This window comes from Chrysochloris asiatica, unplaced genomic scaffold (genome assembly GCF_000296735.1).
Source record: "Chrysochloris asiatica unplaced genomic scaffold, ChrAsi1.0 scaffold00008, whole genome shotgun sequence".
NCBI lineage: Eukaryota > Metazoa > Chordata > Mammalia > Afrosoricida > Chrysochloridae > Chrysochloris > Chrysochloris asiatica.
This window is the reverse complement of record NW_006408526.1, coordinates 13,294,931-13,300,766: the sequence shown is the minus strand read 5'-3', so window position 1 is coordinate 13,300,766 and position 5,836 is coordinate 13,294,931.

Below are 5,836 nucleotides of genomic sequence, written 5' to 3'. Positions count from 1 at the left end.
GTACAGGGTTTCCAAGGCTGTAAATCTTTACGGGAGCAGAAAGCCTCATCTTTCTCCCGTGGAGCAGCTGGTAGTTTCGAACTGCTGACCTTGCGGTTCATAGCCTGATTCGTAACCACTACGCTACCACAGCTCCTTGTTATACTTGTTCCCTAAATGCAGAAAAATCTTGGCATCAGTTTTATTTCTTTATCTACAAGCATACACCTAAAGAAGAGTTCCCTAAGGACAGTGTTACCCTCTTTTTCAACAGATTTCCTTTAAACTGGATTTTCCTTATTTCCTTCTAGTTAATGACACACTCATATTAATGTGATCTGCCCAGCATGTCCTCTGATGAAAAGAGGAAATGTGACTACTTTTGATTCTTACTTGGTCTAGGCTTCCCCTATAGGACAAGACACACCCTCGTTGTCACAAATGTCTACTGCACTTGGCTGTTAACCCTAGTAGTTACCAGCTCACCACATGCACCAAAGGTCCTACAGTTCTGAAGAAAGGCTTAGTGATCAATTTCTGAAAAACGAAGCTCAAAAACTTGTGGAGATCAGTTCTACCCTGACGTGTATAAGGACAGCATGAGTTGGACTCTACTCCAGTCAATTGGATACCTGACCTAACACATTTATTTGCATGCACTTGTTTATATACCTTTCTCTTCCACTAAAGGGAGCTCTGGTAGCGTAGTGGTTACGAATCGGGCTGCGAATCTTAAGGTCAGCGGTTCGAACCTACCAGCTGCTCCGCGGGAGAAAGATCAGGCTTTCTACTCCCGTAAAGATTTACACCCTCGGAAACCCTGTACAGGGTCGTTATGGGTCGGAACCGACTCGACCGCACTTAACAACAACAACAACTCTTCCACTAAACTTTGAACTTTAGACAGAAAAGGTAAAATCACTTATTCATTTTAATGTTTGTGGTCCTTAGCATTTTGTTGAATGAATGACTTGAATTTTTATTTGAATGTTGTTGTTTGTTGTTAAGTGCCGTAGAATCAGTTCCGACCCATAGCGACCCTGTACAGGGTTTCCGAGGGTGTAAATCTTTACGGGAGTAGAACGCCTTCTCTTTCTCCCGCGGAGCGGCTGGTAGTTTCAAACCGCTGACCTTAAGGTTCGCAGCCCGATTCGTAACCACTACGCTACCAGAGCTCCTTATTTGAATAAGGAAGTCCAAACCCTGTAACTTAGTTTCATATCCTTTGTTGTTATTGTTAAGTGCCATTGATTCAGTCTGAACCCCTAGTGACTTCATAGGGTTTCTGAGGAGCGGCTAGTGAGTTTGAACTATTGAGTTTTAACCACATAGGCTTCACTTTCCTTTTGTCAACTAAGGACAACAATACCTCCTAAAATTACTTCAAAGTGTTTGAGGGTTAAATAAAATACAGGAAAACATTGTTTAAATTGTAAAATAATATACAGATGTCAATAGCATAGAAATTAAAGGAATATGCAAAGGCTACATATTTTAATTTATTTTTCTTTGCCAGCAGACATATTTCAACTAATGCACCAAAGTATGAAAATAGAAAGTTTAACTAGAAAAATCTACTAGTTGATGTTAACAAAAAATTAGATTACAAACATAATTTTTTATGTGTATATGCTATTGCATTGTTTCTGACTCATAACAACCCTCTGCAGGTGGTTTGAACTGCTGGCCTTGAAGTTCCCAATCCAATGCTGATCCTATATAGTAAGTAGGTATACTGTGGTTTATTATTATTTGTTTTAAATACTTGATATTTCAAGAAATGCTCAACAAATGTCAGTGTAATTTCAGGAAAGGCTTGCATTCATGTTTTTACATTTGTATTATTTATTTTTGACAATAAGCATTTATCACTTTTACAGGTACAAAAGTCTAAGTTTCAAAGTAAAAGAATAAAAAGAAAAAAAAAAAAGATATCTCTGCTGCTCGCTCTTCTGACTTCTGATTCACTGCTTCTAGGCATGACCATTTTCTGGCCTTCTTACCTGACTTCTTTGATCTTGTTAAAAAATAATTTTCAGAAGAAGCATGCAATCATGACTCTAATACAGATATAAAAATGAATACTTTTTAAAAATTGATCATTTAATGATAGAACTAGACAGCTTTTATAACTAGTGGAAAATAAAATTTTAAAACAGGTGCATTTATAGAGCAGTCTTGGTGTGGTGCTGTAGGGGTAACAACTAGGCTGCTAACCACAAGGTCAGGGGTTCAAACTCACCAGCCACTCCTCAGAAACCCTACATAGGGTCTCTATGAGTCAAAACCAAGTCCATGGAATTTAGAAATAGCAACAACAATATTATAAAGCCCTACAATGGAGTGAGGCGTCCTGGTGTGATGCCATAAGACAAGCACTGGAATGCTAATCACAAGGATGGGTGTTTAAACATCAGATGCTCCTTGAAAGCCCTATATGGGGTCACTAAGAGTTGAACTGACTGGATGGCACTTAACAGCAACAACAATAGTATAATTAATATGTAAATATGGCAAAACTATTTTCTCCCACACACACACACACACACACACACACACACAACCAGAGGAAAGATAACTAAACCCCTCTCAGACAAGACAGAATTTACATTTCAATCAATGACTAATCAATTCATAAAACCTTTTGCCTATAGACTCAGCAGTACTGTAGGACAGAGTAGAACTGTCCAATAGGATTTCAAAGATTGTAATTTTTATGGAAAGAGATTGCCACATCTTTATTTCATGGAATAGCTGATGGGTTTGAACCCCAGATCTTTCGGTTAGTAGCTCAGCATTTTAATCACGGTACCACCAGGTCTCTAACAATTTATAGATTTGTGAAACAACTTACAGACAATGAAAGGTTTGTTGTTGTTGTGTTTCCTTAAGTTGGATCAATGAATAACATCATGGTAAATGGGAAAAAGGCTGAATTATGAAAGACTTCATTTTGCTTGGACCCACAATCAAAACTCATGGAAGCAGCAGCGAATAAATCAAACAATGTATTACATTAGGCAAATCTGCTGCACAAGACACCTTTAAAGTGCTCAAGAGCAAAGATACCAATTTGAGGACTAAGGGGTGCCTGACCCAAGCCATGGTTTTTCAACAGTCTCATATGCATGTAAGAGTTGAATAAAGAAAACCCTAGAAGAATTGATGCATTTTAAGTTATGGTACTGGAAAATATTATTAAAATATCATGAATTGTCATTAGAGCAAACAAAGCTGTGTTGGAAGAAGTTCTGCCAGAATGCTTCTTAGGATGGTGAGACTTTGTCCCTCATACTCAGGACATGTTTTTAGCATGGTCCAGTCTCTGGAGAAGGGCATTGTGTTTGGTAGAGTTGATGGTTAGCTAAAAAGAGGAAGGTCCTCAATGAGATGGCTTGAACAATGGCAGCAGCAAGGGAATCAATTATAACTACAGTTATGAGGATGTTGCAGGACAGGGTAGTGATTCATTCTGTTGTGCTTAGATAAGGCCACTATGAGTCGGAACCTACTCAATGTTATCTGAAAAGCACACGTCTGAACTCCAGTCACAGCAATTCATCTCGTATGCCGTCTTAAAAAAAAAAGGATAATTGTAAGATAAGCACTGGACTATGAACTACAGGTTGGCAGTTCTAGCTCACCAACTGGTCTATGAGAGAAGGATGAGGCTTTCTGATCCCAAAAAGAATTGTTGTTGTTGTTGTTGTTAAGAATTACAGCCTGAGAAATGCTAGCCAGAGTCAATATGAGTCATAACTGACTCAACAGAACTTAACAACAGCAACAACAATACAGTGGTAGAAAGAGTTAATTCAAGCATATATGATCTTGCATTTAAGGAGATTTTTAAAAGGGGTAATATTTTGAATCTATATGGCAATGTAATTAAATTTTTGTCAAATTTTAAAGTGTGTTCATCTGCTTACTTATATTTTACAAGTTAGTAAAAAGCTATGCATGTATCAAAATTATTTTTCTTGATTATTTTCCATCATCTATATCTTTACTAACTTCTTTTAACATAGAGATCAGTCCTACCAACTGATTTGCTTAAAGAATGTTTAAACAAGAAGAATCAATGCCAATATAATCAACATTTTATTCATACAATTAAAAAAAGAAAAGCAATCTTCATTTGTTATTCCTTCTGAATAACAATGAATGTAGCATGTGTGCTCTGTCCTCATCATTTCAGTTATTTAGCATATTAATACCATTATTATCTTTTATTGCATATTGTACACAGCTTTGAAGTCATATCTCTACTTACACATGAATGAGGGATATGCCTTTTGCCCAGTATTATGTTTAACTATGGGTATGTGCACACACGCATGGATTTTTTTTTTTTTTTTGGAAATGTAATGAAATACTGTAGTCAGTAGTCCAAAGAGCAATATTACCCTTTCCCATTTCCTAAGCATGTAAACCCATAATCCTTTTTTCCAAGTTGGTTATATCAAAAAGTGGTATCCTCCAGCATAGAAATGATGATGGTATTCTAGAACTCCAGGAGTCACATTAGAACCTAAAGTCACTTTAGAACCACAACCCTAGTTCACCTCCTTTCCTGTGTTCTTTAATGCGATTAAGCAAAAGGTCAGCAGTTCAAACCTACTTGTTCTTTCCCAGGATAAAAACAAGGCAGTCTGCTTATATAGAACACAGCTTTTGAAACCCTATGAAACAGATACACTATGTTCTAGATTTACTATGAGTCACAATCAATGGAAGGCAGTGGATAATGTTTAACATTGTGCTGCTGGTTTATATCAGACCAGCAATATTATTTGTAATATCTGAGACACCACATTTTTTCTGCCCACGGGTCTGTTTCATGTGTACCATGAGCTTTTACTAAGTCTGATTTATGTAATGATTCTACCCTGAATTGGATTTTAGATGTTTATTTAGGGATTCAATACATCACGACATTAATCTAACCTGAAAAACCTGAACATTGCCTTGGTTTTTCCAACAGTCTCATATGCATTGAATAAAGAAAACCATAGAAGAATTGATTCATTTAATTTTGGCCCCAATTATTCATAACCGAAACTGTAATTATATATAGATACTGATATTGATACAAATATTGTAAAATCATGGAAACTTCTAAATTCAGGTTACATAGTAGTAACTTTTAGGAGAATTCAAGGTCAATAAGAGATTAAAACTTAGATTATTTGTATTGTTCTTTGGAACTAAAGAAGTGTCTCATCAATTTGTGTTGCTAAAATTGTACCTATGGACTTTGTGATTTATACAATGGCTAGGATGAATTAGATGAAAACACCATGCATTTGGCAAAGCTAATTCATCAAGGCCTTTGTCCTAAGTTGCCCTATTGTTCTTGCTCTCAGAGCATGTGAATGGGAACAGATAGATGCAGGAAAGCACCTCAGTGTCCACTTCACGTTCTTCCCAAAGAATGAAAAGCAAGGGAGTCCAAATGAGTCCAAAGGAGTCATGTGTAAAATGAGAATTTTGAAATAGATGACTATGAAATCCTGTTGAGCTCTATGAGTTTATTTTCCTATTATTATTTCAGCATTATTGAAAGAAAATTGTGATAGATTTATCCTTGGCCATCAGTAAATCCAATTCTGCTCAACAGGATTGGGTGTTATGCACAGGCATTTGTTACTGGGGAAGAGTAGACATGAAAGAAATCTAAAATTCTGAAACTCCTCCAGGCATAATTTCTCATATTTACCTGAAAACTGAGAAACAGGACCAGATTCTACTTGTTGCCAAATTAGGTCTATGGAGCCCTGGTTTGGCTGATAATCAAAAGGTCTGTGGTACATAATTACCAGTCACTTTACATGAGAAAGATGTAGTAGGAACTCTG